The sequence below is a fragment of the Engystomops pustulosus genome, chromosome 7 (genome assembly GCF_040894005.1).
Source record: "Engystomops pustulosus chromosome 7, aEngPut4.maternal, whole genome shotgun sequence".
Taxonomy (NCBI): domain Eukaryota; kingdom Metazoa; phylum Chordata; class Amphibia; order Anura; family Leptodactylidae; genus Engystomops; species Engystomops pustulosus.
The window spans coordinates 140,531,492-140,556,946 of NC_092417.1; the positions used below are offsets into that span (position 1 = coordinate 140,531,492).

Below are 25,455 nucleotides of genomic sequence, written 5' to 3' on the forward strand. Positions count from 1 at the left end.
GCCGTGGTTCCCTTTGACAAACTCCCAAACAAAGTGTGCCTAGTCGGTGCCTGCAAAGTTTTACTGATCGGTCATGGGCTGAGTGGGTCCTACCTCGCCTCCTACAGTAAGTAATGCCTCAAGAAGATGCATGGAAAACCCTTGAAAGGTGGACCTATGCTAAGGGATGCCAAACCATTTCCAGACATCCCTGGCATGTCTTCCATCCATCTATTCTGCCTTATGCATGGAAAGCAGAGCAGGTAACAATTCTTGCTCTGCTAAGAAGCGGCTCAATCACCTATGGAACCGCAAACCTCTAGCTCTCCACGAAGTTCCAGCTGCTATTGTCGTCTGCAAATTTGTCGGTGTGGATGCCTTTTTCAAAAAGTTTTTGCTTTTCTAATTGTCATGACTGAAAGCGTCATCCTTTTACAAGTTGCTGCCAAGTATGGAACAGAACTCCAGTACCGTGTGGGCCCTTAAAGAAAGCAGTGGAAAACGACTGCGGATAAAGGGACACACCTCAGTTGTCTACCTAGTATCTGCTCACCTTCCTTTTTCCAGCCCTGAAAAGAAAAACCATGAAGGTTTGAGCCACCCCATCAGGTCATGAAAGGTTGCAGGAATTGGAAACATCCGATAGCAGTGGCGTTTTTTTTAAGCTGCACAGCTGTGCCAGATTTGCCATCACAAGGCGCTGTGGCTTAGTTGGTTAAAGCGCCTGTCTAGTAAACAGGAGATCCTGAGTTCGAATCTCAGCAGTGCCTTTCTTTCTTCTCTTTTGAGCTTCTGAAGCAAACCAAAAAAAAGTTATTCGCTCACGTCTGACATCTTACTTGTCTTTCACACAGTCCTAAGGTAGACCAGTCAGGGGATCTAGAATCAGTACCAGCTAAAGGCTGCAAAGGACAAAGAGGCCTTCATCTTCATGAGAAGGCCGAGGATGCCCTCAAGCATGAAAAATAAAAAGAGTGGACTTAACCCGTTGATATGCCACGTAACTTGTATGCCACACAACAAATATGCGTCTTTCCTAGCTTTAATAAGAGCCGTCTTGAGAGTTCACAGTTAAAGTCCACCATGGAGGGGACAATCACTGCTTGTCCAGTAAAAAGAGGATTAGCAAACAAAGATTTCAGCTTGGACGAAGCAGAAGAAATCGACGAGGATGGGATTCGAACCCATGCATGCAGAGCACAATGGATTAGCAGTCCATCGCCTTAACCACTCGGCCACCTCGTCCTGGTGAGCGCCGTGGTTCCCTTTGACAAACTCCCAAACAAAGTGTGCCTAGTCGGTGCCTGCAGAGTTTTGCTGATCGGTCATGGGCTGAGTGGGTCATACCTCGCCTCCTACAGTAAGTAATGCCTCAAGAAGATGCATGGAAAACCCTTGAAAGGTGGACCTATGCTAAGGGATGCCAAACCATTTCCAGACATCCCTGGCATGTCTTCCATCCATCTATTCTGCCTTATGCATGGAAAGCAGAGCAGGTAACAATTCTTGCTCTGCTAAGAAGCGGCTCAATCACCTATGGAACCGCAAACCTCTAGCTCTCCACGAAGTTCCAGCTGCTATTGTCGTCTGCAAATTTGTCGGTGTGGATGCCTTTTTCAAAAAGTTTTTGCTTTTCTAATTGTCATGACTGAAAGCTTCATCCTTTTACAAGTTGCTGCCAAGTATGGAACAGAACTCCAGTACCGTGTGGGCCCTTAAAGAAAGCAGTGGAAAACGACTGCGGATAAAGGGACACACCTCAGTTGTCTACCTAGTATCTGCTCACCTTCCTTTTTCCAGCCCTGAAAAGAAAAACCATGAAGGTTTGAGCCACCCCATCAGGTCATGAAAGGTTGCAGGAATTGGAAACATCCGATAGCAGTGGCGTTTTTTTTAAGCTGCACAGCTGTGCCAGCTTTGCCATCACAAGGCGCTGTGGCTTAGTTGGTTAAAGCACCTGTCTAGTAAACAGGAGATCCTGAGTTCGAATCTCAGCAGTGCATTTCTTTCTTCTCTTTTGAGCTTCTGAAGCAAACCAAAAGAAAGTTATTCGCTCACATCTGACATCTTACTTGTCTTTCACACAGTCCTAAGGTAGACCAGTCAGGGGATCTAGAATCAGTACCAGCTAAAGGCTGCAAAGGACAAAGAGGCCTTCATCTTCATGAGAAGGCCGAGGATGCCATCAAGCATGAAAAATAAAAAGAGTGGACTTAACCCGTTGATATGCCACGTAACTTGTATGCCACACAACAAATATGCGTCTTTCCTAGCTTTAATAGGAGCCGTCTTGAGAGGTCACAGTTAAAGTCCACCATGGAGGGGACAATCACTGCTTGTCCAGTAAAAAGAGGATTAGCAAACAAAGATTTCAGCTTGGACGAAGCAGAAGAAATCGACGAGGATGGGAATCGAACCCATGCATGCAGAGCACAATGGATTAGCAGTCCATCGCCTTAACCACTCGGCCACCTCGTCCTGGTGAGCGCCTTGGTTCCCTTTGACAAACTCCCAAACAAAGTGTGCCTAGTCGGTGCCTGCAAAGTTTTACTGATCGGTCATGGGCTGAGTGGGTCCTACCTCGCCTCCTACAGTAAGTAATGCCTCAAGAAGATGCATGGAAAACCCTTGAAAGGTGGACCTATGCTAAGGGATGCCAAACCATTTCCAGACATCCCTGGCATGTCTTCCATCCATCTATTCTGCCTTATGCATGGAAAGCAGAGCAGGTAACAATTCTTGCTCTGCTAAGAAGCGGCTCAATCACCTATGGAACCGCAAACCTCTAGCTCTCCACGAAGTTCCAGCTGCTATTGTCGTCTGCAAATTTGTCGGTGTGGATGCCTTTTTCAAAAAGTTTTTGCTTTTCTAATTGTCATGACTGAAAGCGTCATCCTTTTACAAGTTGCTGCCAAGTATGGAACAGAACTCCAGTACCGTGTGGGCCCTTAAAGAAAGCAGTGGAAAACGACTGCGGATAAAGGGACACACCTCAGTTGTCTACCTAGTATCTGCTCACCTTCCTTTTTCCAGCCCTGAAAAGAAAAACCATGAAGGTTTGAGCCACCCCATCAGGTCATGAAAGGTTGCAGGAATTGGAAACATCCGATAGCAGTGGCGTTTTTTTTAAGCTGCACAGCTGTGCCAGCTTTGCCATCACAAGGCGCTGTGGCTTAGTTGGTTAAAGCGCCTGTCTAGTAAACAGGAGATCCTGAGTTCGAATCTCAGCAGTGCCTTTCTTTCTTCTCTTTTGAGCTTCTGAAGCAAACCAAAAAAAAGTTATTCGCTCACGTCTGACATCTTACTTGTCTTTCACACAGTCCTAAGGTAGACCAGTCAGGGGATCTAGAATCAGTACCAGCTAAAGGCTGCAAAGGACAAAGAGGCCTTCATCTTCATGAGAAGGCCGAGGATGCCCTCAAGCATGAAAAATAAAAAGAGTGGACTTAACCCGTTGATATGCCACGTAACTTGTATGCCACACAACAAATATGCGTCTTTCCTAGCTTTAATAAGAGCCGTCTTGAGAGTTCACAGTTAAAGTCCACCATGGAGGGGACAATCACTGCTTGTCCAGTAAAAAGAGGATTAGCAAACAAAGATTTCAGCTTGGACGAAGCAGAAGAAATCGACGAGGATGGGATTCGAACCCATGCATGCAGAGCACAATGGATTAGCAGTCCATCGCCTTAACCACTCGGCCACCTCGTCCTGGTGAGCGCCGTGGTTCCCTTTGACAAACTCCCAAACAAAGTGTGCCTAGTCGGTGCCTGCAAAGTTTTACTGATCGGTCATGGGCTGAGTGGGTCCTACCTCGCCTCCTACAGTAAGTAATGCCTCAAGAAGATGCATGGAAAACCCTTGAAAGGTGGACCTATGCTAAGGGATGCCAAACCATTTCCAGACATCCCTGGCATGTCTTCCATCCATCTATTCTGCCTTATGCATGGAAAGCAGAGCAGGTAACAATTCTTGCTCTGCTAAGAAGCGGCTCAATCACCTATGGAACCGCAAACCTCTAGCTCTCCACGAAGTTCCAGCTGCTATTGTCGTCTGCAAATTTGTCGGTGTGGATGCCTTTTTCAAAAAGTTTTTGCTTTTCTAATTGTCATGACTGAAAGCGTCATCCTTTTACAAGTTGCTGCCAAGTATGGAACAGAACTCCAGTACCGTGTGGGCCCTTAAAGAAAGCAGTGGAAAACGACTGCGGATAAAGGGACACACCTCAGTTGTCTACCTAGTATCTGCTCACCTTCCTTTTTCCAGCCCTGAAAAGAAAAACCATGAAGGTTTGAGCCACCCCATCAGGTCATGAAAGGTTGCAGGAATTGGAAACATCCGATAGCAGTGGCGTTTTTTTTAAGCTGCACAGCTGTGCCAGCTTTGCCATCACAAGGCGCTGTGGCTTAGTTGGTTAACGCGCCTGTCTAGTAAACAGGAGATCCTGAGTTCGAATCTCAGCAGTGCCTTTCTTTCTTCTCTTTTGAGCTTCTGAAGCAAACCAAAAAAAAGTTATTCGCTCACGTCTGACATCTTACTTGTCTTTCACACAGTCCTAAGGTAGACCAGTCAGGGGATCTAGAATCAGTACCAGCTAAAGGCTGCAAAGGACAAAGAGGCCTTCATCTTCATGAGAAGGCCGAGGATGCCATCAAGCATGAAAAATAAAAAGAGTGGACTTAACCCGTTGATATGCCACGTAACTTGTATGCCACACAACAAATATGCATCTTTCCTAGCTTTTATAAGAGCCGTCTTGAGAGGTCACAGTTAAAGTCCACCATGGAGGGGACAATCACTGCTTGTCCAGTAAAAAGAGGATTAGCAAACAAAGATTTCAGCTTGGACGAAGCAGAAGAAATCGACGAGGATGGGATTCGAACCCATGCATGCAGAGCACAATGGATTAGCAGTCCATCGCCTTAACCACTCGGCCACCTCGTCCTGGTGAGCACCGTGGTTCCCTTTGACAAACTCTCAAACAAAGTGTGCCTAGTCGGTGCCTGCAGAGTTTTGCTGATCGGTCATGGGCTGAGTGTGTCATACCTCGCCTCCTACAGTAAGTAATGCCTCAAGAAGATGCATGGAAAACCCTTGAAAGGTGGACCTATGCTAAGGGATGCCAAACCATTTCCAGACATCCCTGGCATGTCTTCCATCCATCTATTCTGCCTTATGCATGGAAAGCAGAGCAGGTAACAATTCTTGCTCTGCTAAGAAGCGGCTCAATCACCTATGGAACCGCAAACCTCTAGCTCTCCACGAAGTTCCAGCTGCTATTGTCGTCTGCAAATTTGTCGGTGTGGATGCCTTTTTCAAAAAGTTTTTGCTTTTCTAATTGTCATGACTGAAAGCTTCATCCTTTTACAAGTTGCTGCCAAGTATGGAACAGAACTCCAGTACCATGTGGGCCCTTAAAGAAAGCAGTGGAAAACGACTGCGGATAAAGGGACACACCTCAGTTGTCTACCTAGTATCTGCTCACCTTCCTTTTTCCAGCCCTGAAAAGAAAAACCATGAAGGTTTGAGCCACCCCATCAGGTCATGAAAGGTTGCAGGAATTGGAAACATTTAATAGCAGTGGCGTTTTTTTTAAGCTGCACAGCTGTGCCAGCTTTGCCATCACAAGGCGCTGTGGCTTAGTTGGTTAACGCGCCTGTCTAGTAAACAGGAGATCCTGAGTTCGAATCTCAGCAGTGCCTTTCTTTCTTCTCTTTTGAGCTTCTGAAGCAAACCAAAAAAAAGTTATTCGCTCACGTCTGACATCTTACTTGTCTTTCACACAGTCCTAAGGTAGACCAGTCAGGGGATCTAGAATCAGTACCAGCTAAAGGCTGCAAAGGACAAAGAGGCCTTCATCTTCATGAGAAGGCCGAGGATGCCATCAAGCATGAAAAATAAAAAGAGTGGACTTAACCCGTTGATATGCCACGTAACTTGTATGCCACACAACAAATATGCATCTTTCCTAGCTTTTATAAGAGCCGTCTTGAGAGGTCACAGTTAAAGTCCACCATGGAGGGGACAATCACTGCTTGTCCAGTAAAAAGAGGATTAGCAAACAAAGATTTCAGCTTGGACGAAGCAGAAGAAATCGACGAGGATGGGATTCGAACCCATGCATGCAGAGCACAATGGATTAGCAGTCCATCGCCTTAACCACTCGGCCACCTCGTCCTGGTGAGCGCCGTGGTTCCCTTTGACAAACTCTCAAACAAAGTGTGCCTAGTCGGTGCCTGCAGAGTTTTGCTGATCGGTCATGGGCTGAGTGTGTCATACCTCGCCTCCTACAGTAAGTAATGCCTCAAGAAGATGCATGGAAAACCCTTGAAAGGTGGACCTATGCTAAGGGATGCCAAACCATTTCCAGACATCCCTGGCATGTCTTCCATCCATCTATTCTGCCTTATGCATGGAAAGCAGAGCAGGTAACAATTCTTGCTCTGCTAAGAAGCGGCTCAATCACCTATGGAACCGCAAACCTCTAGCTCTCCACGAAGTTCCAGCTGCTATTGTCGTCTGCAAATTTGTCGGTGTGGATGCCTTTTTCAAAAAGTTTTTGCTTTTCTAATTGTCATGACTGAAAGCTTCATCCTTTTACAAGTTGCTGCCAAGTATGGAACAGAACTCCAGTACCGTGTGGGCCCTTAAAGAAAGCAGTGGAAAACGACTGCGGATAAAGGGACACACCTCAGTTGTCTACCTAGTATCTGCTCACCTTCCTTTTTCCAGCCCTGAAAAGAAAAACCATGAAGGTTTGAGCCACCCCATCAGGTCATGAAAGGTTGCAGGAATTGGAAACATCCGATAGCAGTGGCGTTTTTTTTAAGCTGCACAGCTGTGCCAGCTTTGCCATCACAAGGCGCTGTGGCTTAGTTGGTTAAAGCGCCTGTCTAGTAAACAGGAGATCCTGAGTTCGAATCTCAGCAGTGCCTTTCTTTCTTCTCTTTTGAGCTTCTGAAGCAAACCAAAAAAAAGTTATTCGCTCACGTCTGACATCTTACTTGTCTTTCACACAGTCCTAAGGTAGACCAGTCAGGGGATCTAGAATCAGTACCAGCTAAAGGCTGCAAAGGACAAAGAGGCCTTCATCTTCATGAGAAGGCCGAGGATGCCATCAAGCATGAAAAATAAAAAAAGTGGACTTAACCCGTTGATATGCCACGTAACTTGTATGCCACACAACAAATATGCGTCTTTCCTAGCTTTAATAAGAGCCGTCTTGAGAGGTCACAGTTAAAGTCCACCATGGAGGGGACAATCACTGCTTGTCCAGTAAAAAGAGGATTAGCAAACAAAGATTTCAGCTTGGACGAAGCAGAAGAAATCGACGAGGATGGGATTCGAACCCATGCATGCAGAGCACAATGGATTAGCAGTCCATCGCCTTAACCACTCGGCCACCTCGTCCTGGTGAGCGCCTTGGTTCCCTTTGACAAACTCCCAAACAAAGTGTGCCTAGTCGGTGCCTGCAAAGTTTTACTGATCGGTCATGGGCTGAGTGGGTCCTACCTCGCCTCCTACAGTAAGTAATGCCTCAAGAAGATGCATGGAAAACCCTTGAAAGGTGGACCTATGCTAAGGGATACCAAACCATTTCCAGACATCCCTGGCATGTCTTCCATCCATCTATTCTGCCTTATGCATGGAAAGCAGAGCAGGTAACAATTCTTGCTCTGCTAAGAAGCGGCTCAATCACCTATGGAACCGCAAACCTCTAGCTCTCCACGAAGTTCCAGCTGCTATTGTCGTCTGCAAATTTGTCGGTGTGGATGCCTTTTTCAAAACGTTTTTGCTTTTCTAATTGTCATGACTGAAAGCTTCATCCTTTTACAAGTTGCTGCCAAGTATGGAACAGAACTCCAGTACCGTGTGGGCCCTTAAAGAAAGCAGTGGAAAACGACTGCGGATAAAGGGACACACCTCAGTTGTCTACCTAGTATCTGCTCACCTTCCTTTTTCCAGCCCTGAAAAGAAAAACCATGAAGGTTTGAGCCACCCCATCAGGTCATGAAAGGTTGCAGGAATTGGAAACATCCGATAGCAGTGGCGTTTTTTTTAAGCTGCACAGCTGTGCCAGCTTTGCCATCACAAGGCGCTGTGGCTTAGTTGGTTAAAGCGCCTGTCTAGTAAACAGGAGATCCTGAGTTCGAATCTCAGCAGTGCCTTTCTTTCTTCTCTTTTGAGCTTCTGAAGCAAACCAAAAAAAAGTTATTCGCTCACGTCTGACATCTTACTTGTCTTTCACACAGTCCTAAGGTAGACCAGTCAGGGGATCTAGAATCAGTACCAGCTAAAGGCTGCAAAGGACAAAGAGGCCTTCATCTTCATGAGAAGGCCGAGGATGCCATCAAGCATGAAAAATAAAAAGAGTGGACTTAACCCGTTGATATGCCACGTAACTTGTATGCCACACAACAAATATGCGTCTTTCCTAGCTTTAATAAGAGCCGTCTTGAGAGGTCACAGTTAAAGTCCACCATGGAGGGGACAATCACTGCTTGTCCAGTAAAAAGAGGATTAGCAAACAAAGATTTCAGCTTGGACGAAGCAGAAGAAATCGACGAGGATGGGATTCGAACCCATGCATGCAGAGCACAATGGATTAGCAGTCCATCGCCTTAACCACTCGGCCACCTCGTCCTGGTGAGCGCCGTGGTTCCCTTTGACAAACTCCCAAACAAAGTGTGCCTAGTCGGTGCCTGCAGAGTTTTGCTGATCGGTCATGGGCTGAGTGGGTCATACCTCGCCTCCTACAGTAAGTAATGCCTCAAGAAGATGCATGGAAAACCCTTGAAAGGTGGACCTATGCTAAGGGATGCCAAACCATTTCCAGACATCCCTGGCATGTCTTCCATCCATCTATTCTGCCTTATGCATGGAAAGCAGAGCAGGTAACAATTCTTGCTCTGCTAAGAAGCGGCTCAATCACCTATGGAACCGCAAACCTCTAGCTCTCCACGAAGTTCCAGCTGCTATTGTCGTCTGCAAATTTGTCGGTGTGGATGCCTTTTTCAAAAAGTTTTTGCTTTTCTAATTGTCATGACTGAAAGCTTCATCCTTTTACAAGTTGCTGCCAAGTATGGAACAGAACTCCAGTATCGTGTGGGCCCTTAAAGAAAGCAGTGGAAAACGACTGCGGATAAAGGGACACACCTCAGTTGTCTACCTAGTATCTGCTCACCTTCCTTTTTCCAGCCCTGAAAAGAAAAACCATGAAGGTTTGAGCCACCCCATCAGGTCATGAAGGGTTGCAGGAATTGGAAACATCCGATAGCAGTGGCGTTTTTTTTAAGCTGCACAGCTGTGCCAGCTTTGCCATCACAAGGCGCTGTGGCTTAGTTGGTTAAAGCGCCTGTCTAGTAAACAGGAGATCCTGAGTTCGAATCTCAGCAGTGCCTTTCTTTCTTCTCTTTTGAGCTTCTGAAGCAAACCAAAAAAAAGTTATTCGCTCACGTCTGACATCTTACTTGTCTTTCACACAGTCCTAAGGTAGACCATTCAGGGGATCTAGAATCAGTACCAGCTAAAGGCTGCAAAGGACAAAGAGGCCTTCATCTTCATGAGAAGGCCGAGGATGCCATCAAGCATGAAAAATAAAAAGAGTGGACTTAACCCGTTGATATGCCACGTAACTTGTATGCCACACAACAAATATGCGTCTTTCCTAGCTTTAATAAGAGCCGTCTTGAGAGGTCACAGTTAAAGTCCACCATGGAGGGGACAATCACTGCTTGTCCAGTAAAAAGAGGATTAGCAAACAAAGATTTCAGCTTGGACGAAGCAGAAGAAATCGACGAGGATGGGATTCGAACCCATGCATGCAGAGCACAATGGATTAGCAGTCATCGCCTTAACCACTCGGCCACCTCGTCCTGGTGAGCGCCGTGATTCCCTTTGACAAACTCCCAAACAAAGTGTGCCTAGTCGGTGCCTGCAGAGTTTTGCTGATCGGTCATGGGCTGAGTGGGTCATACCTCGCCTCCTACAGTAAGTAATGCCTCAAGAAGATGCATGGAAAACCCTTGAAAGGTGGACCTATGCTAAGGGATGCCAAACCATTTCCAGACTTCCCTGGCATGTCTTCCATCCATCTATTCTGCCTTATGCATGGAAAGCAGAGCAGGTAACAATTCTTGCTCTGCTAAGAAGCGGCTCAATCACCTATGGAACCGCAAACCTCTAGCTCTCCACGAAGTTCCAGCTGCTATTGTCGTCTGCAAATTTGTCGGTGTGGATGCCTTTTTCAAAAAGTTTTTGCTTTTCTAATTGTCATGACTGAAAGCTTCATCCTTTTACAAGTTGCTGCCAAGTATGGAACAGAACTCCAGTACCGTGTGGGCCCTTAAAGAAAGCAGTGGAAAACGACTGCGGATAAAGGGACACACCTCAGTTGTCTACCTAGTATCTGCTCACCTTCCTTTTTCCAGCCCTGAAAAGAAAAACCATGAAGGTTTGAGCCACCCCATCAGGTCATGAAAGGTTGCAGGAATTGGAAACATCCGATAGCAGTGGCGTTTTTTTTAAGCTGCACAGCTGTGCCAGCTTTGCCATCACGAGGCGCTGTGGCTTAGTTGGTTAAAGCGCCTGTCTAGTAAACAGGAGATCCTGAGTTCGAATCTCAGCAGTGCCTTTCTTTCTTCTCTTTTGAGCTTCTGAAGCAAACCAAAAAAAAGTTATTCGCTCACGTCTGACATCTTACTTGTCTTTCACACAGTCCTAAGGTAGACCAGTCAGGGGATCTAGAATCAGTACCAGCTAAAGGCTGCAAAGGACAAAGAGGCCTTCATCTTCATGAGAAGGCCGAGGATGCCATCAAGCATGAAAAATAAAAAGAGTGGACTTAACCCGTTGATATGCCACGTAACTTGTATGCCACACAACAAATATGCGTCTTTCCTAGCTTTAATAAGAGCCGTCTTGAGAGGTCACAGTTAAAGTCCACCATGGAGGGGACAATCACTGCTTGTCCAGTAAAAAGAGGATTAGCAAACAAAGATTTCAGCTTGGACGAAGCAGAAGAAATCGACGAGGATGGGATTCGAACCCATGCATGCAGAGCACAATGGATTAGCAGTCCATCGCCTTAACCACTCGGCCACCTCGTCCTGGTGAGCGCCGTGGTTCCCTTTGACAAACTCCCAAACAAAGTGTGCCTAGTCGGTGCCTGCAGAGTTTTGCTGATCGGTCATGGGCTGAGTGGGTCATACCTCGCCTCCTACAGTAATTAATGCCTCAAGAAGATGCATGGAAAACCCTTGAAAGGTGGACCTATGCTAAGGGATGCCAAACCATTTCCAGACTTCCCTGGCATGTCTTCCATCCATCTATTCTGCCTTATGCATGGAAAGCAGAGCAGGTAACAATTCTTGCTCTGCTAAGAAGCGGCTCAATCACCTATGGAACCGCAAACCTCTAGCTCTCCACGAAGTTCCAGCTGCTATTGTCTTCTGCAAATTTGTCGGTGTGGATGCCTTTTTCAAAAAGTTTTTGCTTTTCTAATTGTCATGACTGAAAGCTTCATCCTTTTACAAGTTGCTGCCAAGTATGGAACAGAACTCCAGTATCGTGTGGGCCCTTAAAGAAAGCAGTGGAAAACGACTGCGGATAAAGGGACACACCTCAGTTGTCTACCTAGTATCTGCTCACCTTCCTTTTTCCAGCCCTGAAAAGAAAAACCATGAAGGTTTGAGCCACCCCATCAGGTCATGAAGGGTTGCAGGAATTGGAAACATCCGATAGCAGTGGCGTTTTTTTAAGCTGCACAGCTGTGCCAGCTTTGCCATCACAAGGCGCTGTGGCTTAGTTGGTTAAAGCGCCTGTCTAGTAAACAGGAGATCCTGAGTTCGAATCTCAGCAGTGCATTTCTTTCTTCACTTTTGAGCTTCTGAAGCAAACCAAAAAAAAGTTATTCGCTCACGTCTGACATCTTACTTGTCTTTCACACAGTCCTAAGGTAGACCAGTCAGGGGATCTAGAATCAGTACCAGCTAAAGGCTGCAAAGGACAAAGAGGCCTTCATCTTCATGAGAAGGCCGAGGATGCCATCAAGCATGAAAAATAAAAAGAGTGGACTTAACCCGTTGATATGCCACGTAACTTGTATGCCACACAACAAATATGCGTCTTTCTTGGCTTTAATAAGAGCCGTCTTGAGAGGTCACAGTTAAAGTCCACCATGGAGGGGACAATCACTGCTTGTCCAGTAAAAAGAGGATTAGCAAACAAAGATTTCAGCTTGGACGAAGCAGAAGAAATCGACGAGGATGGGATTCGAACCCATGCATGCAGAGCACAATGGATTAGCAGTCCATCGCCTTAACCACTCGGCCACCTCGTCCTGGTGAGCGCCGTGGTTCCCTTTGACAAACTCCCAAACAAAGTGTGCCTAGTCGGTGCCTGCAGAGTTTTGCTGATCGGTCATGGGCTGAGTGGGTCATACCTCGCCTCCTACAGTAAGTAATGCCTCAAGAAGATGCATGGAAAACCCTTGAAAGGTGGACCTATGCTAAGGGATGCCAAACCATTTCCAGACTTCCCTGGCATGTCTTCCATCCATCTATTCTGCCTTATGCATGGAAAGCAGAGCAGGTAACAATTCTTGCTCTGCTAAGAAGCGGCTCAATCACCTATGGAACCGCAAACCTCTAGCTCTCCACGAAGTTCCAGCTGCTATTGTCGTCTGCAAATTTGTCGGTGTGGATGCCTTTTTCAAAAAGTTTTTGCTTTTCTAATTGTCATGACTGAAAGCTTCATCCTTTTACAAGTTGCTGCCAAGTATGGAACAGAACTCCAGTATCGTGTGGGCCCTTAAAGAAAGCAGTGGAAAACGACTGCGGATAAAGGGACACACCTCAGTTGTCTACCTAGTATCTGCTCACCTTCCTTTTTCCAGCCCTGAAAAGAAAAACCATGAAGGTTTGAGCCACCCCATCAGGTCATGAAGGGTTGCAGGAATTGGAAACATCCGATAGCAGTGGCGTTTTTTTTAAGCTGCACAGCTGTGCCAGCTTTGCCATCACAAGGCGCTGTGGCTTAGTTGGTTAAAGCGCCTGTCTAGTAAACAGGAGATCCTGAGTTCGAATCTCAGCAGTGCCTTTCTTTCTTCTCTTTTGAGCTTCTGAAGCAAACCAAAAAAAAGTTATTCGCTCACGTCTGACATCTTACTTGTCTTTCACACAGTCCTAAGGTAGACCAGTCAGGGGATCTAGAATCAGTACCAGCTAAAGGCTGCAAAGGACAAAGAGGCCTTCATCTTCATGAGAAGGCCGAGGATGCCATCAAGCATGAAAAATAAAAAGAGTGGACTTAACCCGTTATTTTGCCACGTAACTTGTATGCCACACAACAAATATGCGTCTTTCCTAGCTTTAATAAGAGCCGTCTTGAGAGGTCACAGTTAAAGTCCACCATGGAGGGGACAATCACTGCTTGTCCAGTAAAAAGAGGATTAGCAAACAAAGATTTCAGCTTGGACGAAGCAGAAGAAATCGATGAGGATGGGATTCGAACCCATGCATGCAGAGCACAATGGATTAGCAGTCCATCGCCTTAACCACTCGGCCACCTCGTCCTGGTTTGCGCCGTGGTTCCCTTTGACAAACTCCCAAACAAAGTGTGCCTAGTCGGTGCCTGCAGAGTTTTGCTGATCGGTCATGGGCTGAGTGGGTCATACCTCGCCTCCTACAGTAAGTAATGCCTCAAGAAGATGCATGGAAAACCCTTGAAAGGTGGACCTATGCTAAGGGATGCCAAACCATTTCCAGACATCCCTGGCATGTCTTCCATCCATCTATTCTGCCTTATGCATGGAAAGCAGAGCAGGTAACAATTCTTGCTCTGCTAAGAAGCGGCTCAATCACCTATGGAACCGCAAACCTCTAGCTCTCCACGAAGTTCCAGCTGCTATTGTCCTCTGCAAATTTGTCGGTGTGGATGCCTTTTTCAAAAAGTTTTTGCTTTTCTAATTGTCATGACTGAAAGCTTCATCCTTTTACAAGTTGCTGCCAAGTATGGAACAGAACTCCAGTACCGCGTGGGCCCTTAAAGAAAACAGTGGAAAACGACTGCGGATAAAGGGACACACCTCAGTTGTCTACCTAGTATCTGCTCACCTTCCTTTTTCCAGCCCTGAAAAGAAAAACCATGAAGGTTTGAGCCACCCCATCAGGTCATGAAAGGTTGCAGGAATTGGAAACATCCGATAGCAGTGGCGTTTTTTTTAAGCTGCACAGCTGTGCCAGCTTTGCCATCACAAGGCGCTGTGGCTTAGTTGGTTAAAGTGCCTGTCTAGTAAACAGGAGATCCTGAGTTCGAATCTCAGCAGTGCCTTTCTTTCTTCTCTTTTGAGCTTCTGAAGCAAACCAAAAAAAAGTTATTCGCTCACGTCTGACATCTTACTTGTCTTTCACACAGTCCTAAGGTAGACCAGTCAGGGGATCTAGAATCAGTACCAGCTAAAGGCTGCAAAGGACAAAGAGGCCTTCATCTTCATGAGAAGGCTGAGGATGCCATCAAGCATGAAAAATAAAAAGAGTGGACTTAACCCGTTGATATGCCACGTAACTTGTATGCCACACAACAAATATGCGTCTTTCCTAGCTTTAATAAGAGCCGTCTTGAGAGGTCACAGTTAAAGTCCACCATGGAGGGGACAATCACTGCTTGTCCAGTAAAAAGAGGATTAGCAAACAAAGATTTCAGCTTGGACGAAGCAGAAGAAATCGACGAGGATGGGATTCGAACCCATGCATGCAGAGCACAATGGATTAGCAGTCCATCGCCTTAACCACTCGGCCACCTCGTCCTGGTGAGCGCCGTGGTTCCCTTTGACAAACTCCCAAACAAAGTGTGCCTAGTCGGTGCCTGCAGAGTTTTGCTGATCGGTCATGGGCTGAGTGGGTCATACCTCGCCTCCTACAGTAAGTAATGCCTCAAGAAGATGCATGGAAAACCCTTGAAAGGTGGACCTATGCTAAGGGATGCCAAACCATTTCCAGACATCCCTGGCATGTCTTCCATCCATCTATTCTGCCTTATGCATGGAAAGCAGAGCAGGTAACAATTCTTGCTCTGCTAAGGAGCGGCTCAATCACCTATGGAACCGCAAACCTCTAGCTCTCCACGAAGTTCCAGCTGCTATTGTCCTCTGCAAATTTGTCGGTGTGGATGCCTTTTTCAAAAAGTTTTTGCTTTTCTTATTGTCATGACTGAAAGCTTCATCCTTTTACAAGTTGCTGCCAAGTATGGAACAGAACTCCAGTACCGTGTGGGCCCTTAAAGAAAGCAGTGGAAAATGACTGCGGATAAAGGGACACACCTCAGTTGTCTACCTAGTATCTGCTCACCTTCCTTTTTCCAGCCCTGAAAAGAAAAACCATGAAGGTTTGAGCCACCCCATCAGGTTAATGAAAGGTTGCAGGAATTGGAAACATCCGATAGCAGTGGCGTTTTTTTTAAGCTGCACAGCTGTGCCAGCTTTGCCATCACAAGGCGCTGTGGCTTAGTTGGTTAAAGCGCCTGTCTAGTAAACAGGAGATCCTGAGTTCGAATCTCAGCAGTGCCTTTCTTTCTTCTCTTTTGAGCTTCTGAAGCAAACCAAAAAAAAGTTATTCGCTCACGTCTGACATCTTACTTGTCTTTCACACAGTCCAAAGGTAGACCAGTCAGGGGATCTAGAATCAGTACCAGCTAAAGGCTGCAAAGGACAAAGAGGCCTTCATCTTCATGAGAAGGCCGAGGATGCCATCAAGCATGAAAAATAAAAAGAGTGGACTTAACCCGTTGATATGCCACGTAACTTGTATGCCACACAACAAATATGCGTCTTTCCTAGCTTTAATAAGAGCCGTCTTGAGAGGTCACAGTTAAAGTCCACCATGGAGGGGACAATCACTGCTTGTCCAGTAAAAAGAGGATTAGCAAACAAAGATTTCAGCTTGGACGAAGCAGAAGAAATCGACGAGGATGGGATTCGAACCCATGCATGCAGAGCACAATGGATTAGCAGTCCATCGCCTTAACCACTCGGCCACCTCGTCCTGGTGAGCGCCGTGGTTCCCTTTGACAAACTCCCAAACAAAGTGTGCCCAGTCGTTGCCTGCAGAGTTTTGCTGATCGGTCATGGGCTGAGTGGGTCATACCTCGCCTCCTACAGTAAGTAATGCCTCAAGAAGATGCATGGAAAACCCTTGAAAGGTGGACCTATGCTAAGGGATGCCAAACCATTTCCAGACATCCCTGGCATGTCTTCCATCCATCTATTCTGCCTTATGCATGGAAAGCAGAGCAGGTAACAATTCTTGCTCTGCTAAGAAGCGGCTCAATCACCTATGGAACCGCAAACCTCTAGCTCTCCACGAAGTTCCAGCTGCTATTGTCGTCTGCAAATTTGTCGGTGTGGATGCCTTTTTCAAAAAGTTTTTGCTTTTCTAATTGTCATGACTGAAAGCTTCATCCTTTTACAAGTTGCTGCCAAGTATGGAACAGAACTCCAGTACCGTGTGGGCCCTTAAAGAAAGCAGTGGAAAACGACTGCGGATAAAGGGACACACCTCAGTTGTCTACCTAGTATCTGCTCACCTTCCTTTTTCCATCCCTGAAAAGAAAAACCATGAAGGTTTGAGCCACCCCATCAGGTCATGAAAGGTTGCAGGAATTGGAAACATCCGATAGCAGTGGCGTTTTTTTTAAGCTGCACAGCTGTGCCAGCTTTGCCATCACAAGGCGCTGTGGCTTAGTTGGTTAAAGCGCCTGTCTAGTCAACAGGAGATCCTGAGTTCGAATCTCAGCAGTGCCTTTCTTTCTTCTCTTTTGAGCTTCTGAAGCAAACCAAAAAAAAGTTATTCGCTCACGTCTGACATCTTACTTGTCTTTCACACAGTCCTAAGGTAGACCAGTCAGGGGATCTAGAATCAGTACCAGCTAAAGGCTGCAAAGGACAAAGAGGCCTTCATCTTCATGAGAAGGCCGAGGATGCCATCAAGCATGAAAAATAAAAAGAGTGGACTTAACCCGTTGATATGCCACGTAACTTGTATGCCACACAACAAATATGCGTCTTTCCTAGCTTTAATAAGAGCGTCTTGAGAGGTCACAGTTAAAGTCCACCATGGAGGGGACAATCACTGCTTGTCCAGTAAAAAGAGGATTAGCAAACAAAGATTTCAGCTTGGACGAAGCAGAAGAAATCGACGAGGATGGGATTCGAACCCATGCATGCAGAGCACAATGGATTAGCAGTCCATCGCCTTAACCACTCGGCCACCTCGTCCTGGTGAGCGCCGTGGTTCCCTTTGACAAACTCCCAAACAAAGTGTGCCCAGTCGTTGCCTGCAGAGTTTTGCTGATCGGTCATGGGCTGAGTGGGTCATACCTCGCCTCCTACAGTAAGTAATGCCTCAAGAAGATGCATGGAAAACCCTTGAAAGGTGGACCTATGCTAAGGGATGCCAAACCATTTCCAGACATCCCTGGCATGTCTTCCATCCATCTATTCTGCCTTATGCATGGAAAGCAGAGCAGGTAACAATTCTTGCTCTGCTAAGAAGCGGCTCAATCACCTATGGAACCGCAAACCTCTAGCTCTCCACGAAGTTCCAGCTGCTATTGTCCTCTGCAAATTTGTCGGTGTGGATGCCTTTTTCAAAAAGTTTTTGCTTTTCTAATTGTCATGACTGAAAGCTTCATCCTTTTACAAGTTGCTGCCAAGTATGGAACAGAACTCCAGTACCGTGTGGGCCCTTAAAGAAAGCAGTGGAAAACGACTGCGGATAAAGGGACACACCTCAGTTGTCTACCTAGTATCTGCTCACATTCCTTTTTCCAGCCCTGAAAAGAAAAACCATGAAGGTTTGAGCCACCCCATCAGGTCATGAAAGGTTGCAGGAATTGGAAACATCCGATAGCAGTGGCATTTTTTTTAAGCTGCACAGCTGTGCCAGCTTTGCCATCACAAGGCGCTGTGGCTTAGTTGGTTAAAGCACCTGTCTAGTAAACAGGAGATCCTGAGTTCGAATCTCAGCAGTGCCTTTCTTTCTTCTCTTTTTTTTCAACAATAAGTTTTTATTGAAATTTTTTTAGTATAGTATATACATTAAACATAAGCAGAGAGTATCATGGGTGATCGCAGTCACTCTATTCCTTAAGACAAGCATGTTATACACAGTGATATAGATTAAGATGGTGTTTCAAGTGTACATTATGTTCAGCAGTTATCGCTCTTGTTGCTGAGTGCATTGCATAGACCACGTCGAATTTCAAAGATAAAGAATAAAGAATAAGAACGTCTATACTGCTATCTTATTCCTCCGAAGAGAATATGTCTATCGCGTCCCTTACTTGTCTCTGCATTTTATGTATCTCTATACTCTCATTTAACACTTGTAGTATAACAGAACATTCATAATATCAACCTTGGTAACATTATGCTCTTGTGTTTCTGGGCAGTATCCTAAGCGCATATCCCAGTGAATGGGCGGCGCGAGGGGTGAGGTGGGGGGGTGTTTGTTTTTCCTCTAAATCCTAATGTGTGCTACGTGTCCAGTCCAGGAGTCCCAGATCTCCTGTAATTTGGTTATAGTACCATTTCCCCATGCAATAGTTTTCTCATAGCTATATGTGACATTAATCTCTTTATGTAGATCACCTATAGTGGGTACCGTAGTGCTCTTCCAATTTCGAGCTAATATTAGTTTTGCCATGGTAAGTATTTTGCTTACCAAGATTCTATGGGATTTATGCATTCCACTTAAATCTAATGACAACAAAGCTATAGCTAGGTTGCCTTTGATTGTTTTCCCTACCAGGGAGGATAATAAATGAAATGTATCTATCCAATATTTCTGTATATAAGGGCACTCCCAAAAAATGTGTGCCAGGGTACCCTTTAGACCGCACCCTCTCCAGCATCTATCTGTAGTTTGTGGGAATATGTTGTGTAGTATATCAGGTGTTCTATACCATCGCAAGAGAACTTTAGTTGCTACTTCTATATGCGTTATGCATGCGAGTGCTTTGGCATTTATCGCTATGGCGCTCACCCATTCTTCTTCTGATATTGATCTTTGCAAGGCTCTCTCCCAGCTTTTATATGGGTGTGATTTATGAAAGAGTCTGGTTTGTGAGATCATATCATAGTATATGCGTAAGTTTTGTGATTGCTTCCGGATTTGGTCTAAAAGTCCATGGTGGAATAATTGCTTTATGTTTCTGTATTTCCTAGTGTAGTGCTGGATACGTGTTTTTGTGAAGTTGTCTATGTGTGTGGATTCTAACACCTGTTTGATATTGTTCATTCCTTTACTTTCCCATGATATAGTCTGGATATCTGGAATACTCATCTTAGCTATATCCAGGCTTATGGAGCTAGTATCTACTTGGGTTGGGCTACCAATTAGTTTGTGGGTTGTTCGCCATATTTCTACTGAGGTTTTGGTTAGGGGGGAAGTTAATGGTGGGTATGGGTTGTTTGTGAAGGCTATTGACGTCAAAGACGTAAGTTTTAGTGGTAAGGCAAGATATTTCTCTATTTGGAGCCATGGCTTATCCGTTTGGTCTTGATACCAACAAGACATCTGTTTGATGCTTGATGCTAAATAGTAGTGATATATGTTAGGTAATCCTATTCCACCCACTAGTCTGTGTTTGTATAATATAGCTTTATTCAGTCGGGGTGGTTTATTGGCCCACACGTATTTTGTGAGAGCTGCTTGCATGGAGATAAAAAAGCTTCTGGGAACCTGGACTGGAAGCGTGTTGAAAAGATAAAGCAACCTGGGCAATAATAACATTTTAAAAGCTGCTATTCTTCCTAGCCACGAGACTTCAGTTTTAGATAGTCTTAACATTTCCCCTTTGACAGATTCCAACAGCGGAACATAGTTCTGTTTATATATAGAGTTAAAAGGGGTGGATATGGAGGTTCCTAGATATGTTATTTTCTGAGATTGCCAATCAAACTTGTATTTTTCTTTCATGGCATATTGTGTTTCTTCATCTATATTCAGGGGGAGGGCCTGAGTTTTTTGTGTGTTTAGTTTATAGAGAGAGAGCCTGCCAAAGTGGTTTATGAGCTCCATCGCTGCTTCTAAGGATCTCTCTGGATCTGCCAGGGTGAGAATTATATCATCTGCATATAGTGATATAGTGTGATATTGGCCTCCTATCTCCACTCCCTTAATCCGACTATCCATTCTGAGAAGTTGTGCTAATGGTTCAATGGAGAGAATAAATACTAAAGGGGACAGGGGACACCCCTGTCTAGTTCCATTGGTTATTTCAAATGTGTCAGATATGGTTCCATTTACAAAAACCCTAGCTGAGGGGGAGGAATATAACGCTTTAATAGCATCCAATATACTTCCGGTTATACCCATTTCCTCAAGTGCCGAGAAGGCGAATGACCATTGTACTCGGTCAAACGCCTTCTCAGCATCCAAAGCCAACATGACTGTCGGAGTCCCTTTCTTTTCTACAAAATGTTGTATATTTAAAATTCTCCTCGTGTTGTCCTGGGCCAACCGCCCCTTTACGAATCCTGTTTGATCGGCCTTAATTAGATTGGGGATCATCGGTGCCAATCTCCATGCTAATAGCTTTGCATAAATTTTCAGGTCTGAATTTAGTAATGATATGGGTCTGAAGTTTTGTGGGATATTTGATGCTTTCCCCGGTTTAGGGATTGTGACCACTAATGCTTCTTGGTTTTCTGATGGAAGGACACCTGTTTGCATTGCATTCTGCATAGCTTGGCACAATGGGGACATGAAAATGTGTTGAAATATTTTATAGAATTCATTGCGAATTCCATCTGGGCCTGGAGCTTTCCCTGCTGGCAGTGAGTTAATGATTTTGGAGACTTCCTCAGATGTAATGGGTTTGTTCAGTGAGTCTAATTGTTCTGGTGTTAGCTTGGGTAATTTAGCAGATCTCAAAAAGGATCTAATTTCTGTTAACTCCGGTTCAGCCGTAAAAGGGTCTTGTTTTAGATTATATAGTGAGGAGTAAAACTCTTTAAATCTATTGGCGATATCCCTAGAGCCATATAATTTAGACTTGCCATCCTTTTGTAGCATGTATGGAATTCTAGTTTGCGTTTGTTTGGCCTTCAGTTTTGCCGCTAGTAATTTCCCTGCCTTATTTCCTTGTGCATAATGTTGTGTTTTGGTTTTCCTCAATTTGAACTCATAGGCATGTAACAAAAGGTGTTGTAGTTTATGTCGTACTTCCATCAGTTGGGTAGCTATTGCAGGAGATGGGGATATTTTGTTAGAGGACTCCAATGTTTGTAGTTTACTAAGGAGGTTAGATATTTCTTGTGATCTGATTTTTTTATCAATGTGACCATATTTTCTTAGAATGCCTCTCACAAACATCTTATATGCGTTCCAGAAAATCTCAGGTTTTACTGAGCCCTCATTAAATTTTATGAATTCTCTCATATCCCTTTCTATTAGTGGTCTGTATTTAGTATGTGACATAATATACGTATTGCTCCTCCACATGAAGGCTCGAGGCTGGTCGTCTTGTTCTGCCAAGGTTAATGTAATCGCGGCATGATCCGACCATTTTATAATTTCAATTGTAGCTGCTGTAGCTAATGGCAATATTTGTCTGTCCACTAGGAATAAGTCTATGCGGGAGTAACTGTTATGGACTGCAGAATGGAAAGAGTAGTCTCGTTCTGTGGTGTGTAGTATCCTCCACACATCATATAACTCTGCTTTCCAGATCCAGTTATTTAAACAGTATCGCTTAGAAAACGCTAAGGGGGTACAATCTATGGAGGAGTCTGGAATACCATTGAAATCTCCGCAGAACACAGTGCGACCTTGCTTCACAGTTTCGACCAGCCTTAAGACCTTCTGGAGGAAACCCTGTTGTCCTTTATTAAGAGCATTAATATTTACGATTGTATGTTGGACATTATTCAATGTTCCCACAAAAATAATATACCTTCCTTTAGTATCTAGTAGCACTTTCTCCTCATGTACTGCCACATTATTTTTTATCATTAGCATCACTCCCCTTTTTTTGGTATTGAAATGGGAATGGTATATCAAAGGGAATCCTGGATGTGAGATACGGTGCGCATCTTTTGAAATCAGGTGCGTTTCCTGAGCACAAAATATGTCACATGCAAGATTTTTTGTTTCAGACCACAGGTATGATCTCTTTTGTGGGGTGTTTAATCCTTTAACATTTAGTGAAGCAAATTTAAGAACCATCTTACTTCGTTTTATATATATTCTTATCCCTCAGGCACTTTATGCATATACATCGGATCAGTAGGAGTTTCGCTACCTTATTTCTTAAGAGGTTCCCCCCTCCCCCTGCCCCCCTGTTTTGAACATACACATCCCAAAAACCAAGTGAGTAAACAGTAACAAAAATCAAAAGAGCACTATGCACTCTAGAAAAGGATATAACGCGCACCCAATGGTGCGGGATCAGGGTACCAGTCATGTAGAGGCCGGTTCCAGTGAAAGAGAGGATTCTCCATCCTCCAGGGCAAACAATCCATTCATCTGCAATCCCTCTTCTTCCTCTGCTGCCATTCTGCTTCCAGCGGTGGCTTCTGCTTCTCTTTTGGAGGATCTGCTACCACTTGCACATTCCAACGACTCAGGAGAGCTTTGCCTTCTTCCAGATTGTGTATGATGTAGGTTTTATTATCTCTGGAGATGATGAGACGTGTAGGGAACCCCCATTTGTAGGCGAGTTGCTTATCACGTAGAGCTTTTGTTATCGGGAGTAATGACCTGCGATGTTGTAGGGTTGCAGCTGATAGGTCAGCATATATCGCCAGATTGTGATATGGGGCTGGTAGCTGGGCTATCTTCCTTGCAGCTAGCATTATGCGATCCTTTGTTTGGTAAAAATGGATCCTGGCAAGGACATCCCTCGGGATATTTTCCGGCAGGTGGCTTGGTCTCGGTACCCTGTGTATTCTATCTACTGCCATCTCTTGTGCTGTTATGTCTGGAAGAAGGATTTTCATTAGTTGATGTAGGTACTGCATTAAATCTTTGGGGGAGATAGACTCTGGTATACCTCGCAGCTTAATGTTGTTTCTCCGAGATCTATCCTCTAGATCCGCCACTTTTGCTCTCAACTGTGTCATCTCATCTTCTAGCTCATAGTGTGCGTCTATTAACTCGTTGTGGGAAGACACAACATCCCCCATTTTATTTTCAATGTGGTCTACTCTGCTGCCTAGGTGTGTTACAGATTCCTGTAATGGTCTTACGAGCTGTGCCACATCGTCTTTAAATGTGCGTCTTAATATCAATAACATGCCCCTCATAGAGGCCTCGGTTATACTTGCATCTGAGGCTGGTAAATTGTCAAAGATATCAGAGTTCTCACCTTCTGCCTCGTTTTTCTTTGGGCTTTGTTCTGGGGAGTTCTCACTGCCACTATCCGACCAGAGTCGCGGTTTCTGTTTTGCGGGACTTCCACTTTGTGAAGATGGCGCCGAGCGTGGTGATGAGCGGGAGGAGGTCAATGGCGGGAAATGGTCTGCTATGGCTTCTCCTGCGCCTATGGTATACCCGTCGGTCTCCGCTATCTCCGCTGCTCCAGCCAGTCGGGGCAGCGACGGGGCTGAGCTCGTTCTCCGCAATTCCGCGGGACTCTGACTTTGCGACTCCGGAGGAGGTTGAGATGCTGTTACCATCTGCGCACATGTCCCATCGCCATGTTGGATAGGGTCCCGGTCTGCGGCGCCAAAGAACTCCGTAAGTTTTCGTGGTTTCGCCCCTTGCTTTTTCCTTTTGGTCACCATGGTAGGTATTCCACCTCTTCCCCTGCTAGGATCGTCAACTTTTGTGCTTTGTTAGTCGCTTTGGGCCCTGTTCTCGGAGCGGAGCTCAGCTAGTGTGCGACCATTCACTCCGGCTGCCTAGCCACGCCCCTCTTTCTTCTCTTTTTTTTAGCTTCTGAAGCAAACCAAAAAAAAGTTATTCGCTCACGTCTGACATCTTACTTGTCTTTCACACAGTCCTAAGGTAGACCAGTCAGGGGATCTAGAATCAGTACCAGCTAAAGGCTGCAAAGGACAAAGAGGCCTTCATCTTCATGAGAAGGCCGAGGATGCCATCAAGCATGAAAAATAAAAAGAGTGGACTTAACCCGTTGATATGCCACGTAACTTGTATGCCACACAACAAATATGCGTCTTTCCTAGCTTTAATAAGAGCCGTCTTGAGAGGTCACAGTTAAAGTCCACCATGGAGGGGACAATCACTGCTTGTCCAGTAAAAAGAGGATTAGCAAACAAAGATTTCAGCTTGGACGAAGCAGAAGAAATCGACGAGGATGGGATTCGAACCCATGCATGCAGAGCACAATGGATTAGCAGTCCATCGCCTTAACCACTCGGCCACCTCGTCCTGGTGAGCGCCGTGGTTCCCTTTGACAAACTCCCAAACAAAGTGTGCCTAGTCGGTGCCTGCAGAGTTTTGCTGATCGGTCATGGGCTGAGTGGGTCATACCTCGCCTCCTACAGTAAGTAATGCCTCAAGAAGATGCATGGAAAACCCTTGAAAGGTGGACCTATGCTAAGGGATGCCAAACCATTTCCAGACTTCCCTGGCATGTCTTCCATCCATCTATTCTGCCTTATGCATGGAAAGCAGAGCAGGTAACAATTCTTGCTCTGCTAAGAAGCGGCTCAATCACCTATGGAACCGCAAACCTCTAGCTCTCCACGAAGTTCCAGCTGCTATTGTCGTCTGCAAATTTGTCGGTGTGGATGCCTTTTTCAAAAAGTTTTTGCTTTTCTAATTGTCATGACTGAAAGCTTCATCCTTTTACAAGTTGCTGCCAAGTATGGAACAGAACTCCAGTACCGTGTGGGCCCTTAAAGAAAGCAGTGGAAAACGACTGCGGATAAAGGGACACACCTCAGTTGTCTACCTAGTATCTGCTCACCTTCCTTTTTCCAGCCCTGAAAAGAAAAACCATGAAGGTTTGAGCCACCCCATCAGGTCATGAAAGGTTGCAGGAATTGGAAACATCCGATAGCAGTGGCGTTTTTTTTAAGCTGCACAGCTGTGCCAGCTTTGCCATCACAAGGCGCTGTGGCTTAGTTGGTTAAAGCGCCTGTCTAGTAAACAGGAGATCCTGAGTTCGAATCTCAGCAGTGCCTTTCTTTCTTCTCTTTTGAGCTTCTGAAGCAAACCAAAAAAAAGTTATTCGCTCACGTCTGACATCTTACTTGTCTTTCACACAGTCCTAAGGTAGACCAGTCAGGGGATCTAGAATCAGTACCAGCTAAAGGCTGCAAAGGACAAAGAGGCCTTCATCTTCATGAGAAGGCCGAGGATGCCATCAAGCATGAAAAATAAAAAGAGTGGACTTAACCCGTTGATATGCCACGTAACTTGTATGCCACACAACAAATATGCGTCTTTCCTAGCTTTAATAAGAGCCGTCTTGAGAGGTCACAGTTAAAGTCCACCATGGAGGGGACAA

General features: G+C 45.3%; 24 non-coding genes across 24 annotated transcripts; 11 read left to right on the top strand and 13 right to left on the bottom strand.

Annotated features, from left to right (window-relative positions):
* The first annotated feature begins 675 nt into the window (after window positions 1–675).
* Window positions 676–749, top strand: TRNAT-AGU (transfer RNA threonine (anticodon AGU)). Its single transcript has one exon. It is a non-coding gene; the product is annotated as a tRNA-Thr (tRNA).
* A 393-nt stretch (window positions 750–1,142) lies between these two features.
* On the bottom strand, window positions 1,143–1,224 carry TRNAS-GCU (transfer RNA serine (anticodon GCU)). Its single transcript has one exon. It is a non-coding gene; the product is annotated as a tRNA-Ser (tRNA).
* Window positions 1,225–2,375: 1,151 nt separating this feature from the next.
* TRNAS-GCU (transfer RNA serine (anticodon GCU)) lies at window positions 2,376–2,457 on the bottom strand. Its single transcript has one exon. It is a non-coding gene; the product is annotated as a tRNA-Ser (tRNA).
* A 684-nt stretch (window positions 2,458–3,141) lies between these two features.
* Window positions 3,142–3,215, top strand: TRNAT-AGU (transfer RNA threonine (anticodon AGU)). Its single transcript has one exon. It is a non-coding gene; the product is annotated as a tRNA-Thr (tRNA).
* A 393-nt stretch (window positions 3,216–3,608) lies between these two features.
* TRNAS-GCU (transfer RNA serine (anticodon GCU)) lies at window positions 3,609–3,690 on the bottom strand. Its single transcript has one exon. It is a non-coding gene; the product is annotated as a tRNA-Ser (tRNA).
* A 1,151-nt stretch (window positions 3,691–4,841) lies between these two features.
* TRNAS-GCU (transfer RNA serine (anticodon GCU)) lies at window positions 4,842–4,923 on the bottom strand. The gene has a single exon. It is a non-coding gene; the product is annotated as a tRNA-Ser (tRNA).
* A 1,151-nt stretch (window positions 4,924–6,074) lies between these two features.
* On the bottom strand, window positions 6,075–6,156 carry TRNAS-GCU (transfer RNA serine (anticodon GCU)). Its single transcript has one exon. It is a non-coding gene; the product is annotated as a tRNA-Ser (tRNA).
* Window positions 6,157–6,840: 684 nt separating this feature from the next.
* On the top strand, window positions 6,841–6,914 carry TRNAT-AGU (transfer RNA threonine (anticodon AGU)). Its single transcript has one exon. It is a non-coding gene; the product is annotated as a tRNA-Thr (tRNA).
* A 393-nt stretch (window positions 6,915–7,307) lies between these two features.
* Window positions 7,308–7,389, bottom strand: TRNAS-GCU (transfer RNA serine (anticodon GCU)). The gene has a single exon. It is a non-coding gene; the product is annotated as a tRNA-Ser (tRNA).
* A 684-nt stretch (window positions 7,390–8,073) lies between these two features.
* TRNAT-AGU (transfer RNA threonine (anticodon AGU)) lies at window positions 8,074–8,147 on the top strand. Its single transcript has one exon. It is a non-coding gene; the product is annotated as a tRNA-Thr (tRNA).
* Window positions 8,148–8,540: 393 nt separating this feature from the next.
* Window positions 8,541–8,622, bottom strand: TRNAS-GCU (transfer RNA serine (anticodon GCU)). Its single transcript has one exon. It is a non-coding gene; the product is annotated as a tRNA-Ser (tRNA).
* A 684-nt stretch (window positions 8,623–9,306) lies between these two features.
* TRNAT-AGU (transfer RNA threonine (anticodon AGU)) lies at window positions 9,307–9,380 on the top strand. Its single transcript has one exon. It is a non-coding gene; the product is annotated as a tRNA-Thr (tRNA).
* A 1,158-nt stretch (window positions 9,381–10,538) lies between these two features.
* Window positions 10,539–10,612, top strand: TRNAT-AGU (transfer RNA threonine (anticodon AGU)). Its single transcript has one exon. It is a non-coding gene; the product is annotated as a tRNA-Thr (tRNA).
* Window positions 10,613–11,005: 393 nt separating this feature from the next.
* On the bottom strand, window positions 11,006–11,087 carry TRNAS-GCU (transfer RNA serine (anticodon GCU)). The gene has a single exon. It is a non-coding gene; the product is annotated as a tRNA-Ser (tRNA).
* Window positions 11,088–12,237: 1,150 nt separating this feature from the next.
* TRNAS-GCU (transfer RNA serine (anticodon GCU)) lies at window positions 12,238–12,319 on the bottom strand. The gene has a single exon. It is a non-coding gene; the product is annotated as a tRNA-Ser (tRNA).
* Window positions 12,320–13,003: 684 nt separating this feature from the next.
* Window positions 13,004–13,077, top strand: TRNAT-AGU (transfer RNA threonine (anticodon AGU)). The gene has a single exon. It is a non-coding gene; the product is annotated as a tRNA-Thr (tRNA).
* Window positions 13,078–14,236: 1,159 nt separating this feature from the next.
* TRNAT-AGU (transfer RNA threonine (anticodon AGU)) lies at window positions 14,237–14,310 on the top strand. Its single transcript has one exon. It is a non-coding gene; the product is annotated as a tRNA-Thr (tRNA).
* A 393-nt stretch (window positions 14,311–14,703) lies between these two features.
* Window positions 14,704–14,785, bottom strand: TRNAS-GCU (transfer RNA serine (anticodon GCU)). The gene has a single exon. It is a non-coding gene; the product is annotated as a tRNA-Ser (tRNA).
* Window positions 14,786–15,470: 685 nt separating this feature from the next.
* TRNAT-AGU (transfer RNA threonine (anticodon AGU)) lies at window positions 15,471–15,544 on the top strand. The gene has a single exon. It is a non-coding gene; the product is annotated as a tRNA-Thr (tRNA).
* A 393-nt stretch (window positions 15,545–15,937) lies between these two features.
* TRNAS-GCU (transfer RNA serine (anticodon GCU)) lies at window positions 15,938–16,019 on the bottom strand. The gene has a single exon. It is a non-coding gene; the product is annotated as a tRNA-Ser (tRNA).
* Window positions 16,020–17,169: 1,150 nt separating this feature from the next.
* TRNAS-GCU (transfer RNA serine (anticodon GCU)) lies at window positions 17,170–17,251 on the bottom strand. Its single transcript has one exon. It is a non-coding gene; the product is annotated as a tRNA-Ser (tRNA).
* Window positions 17,252–17,935: 684 nt separating this feature from the next.
* TRNAT-AGU (transfer RNA threonine (anticodon AGU)) lies at window positions 17,936–18,009 on the top strand. Its single transcript has one exon. It is a non-coding gene; the product is annotated as a tRNA-Thr (tRNA).
* A 6,280-nt stretch (window positions 18,010–24,289) lies between these two features.
* On the bottom strand, window positions 24,290–24,371 carry TRNAS-GCU (transfer RNA serine (anticodon GCU)). Its single transcript has one exon. It is a non-coding gene; the product is annotated as a tRNA-Ser (tRNA).
* A 684-nt stretch (window positions 24,372–25,055) lies between these two features.
* Window positions 25,056–25,129, top strand: TRNAT-AGU (transfer RNA threonine (anticodon AGU)). The gene has a single exon. It is a non-coding gene; the product is annotated as a tRNA-Thr (tRNA).
* Window positions 25,130–25,455: the final 326 nt, after the last annotated feature.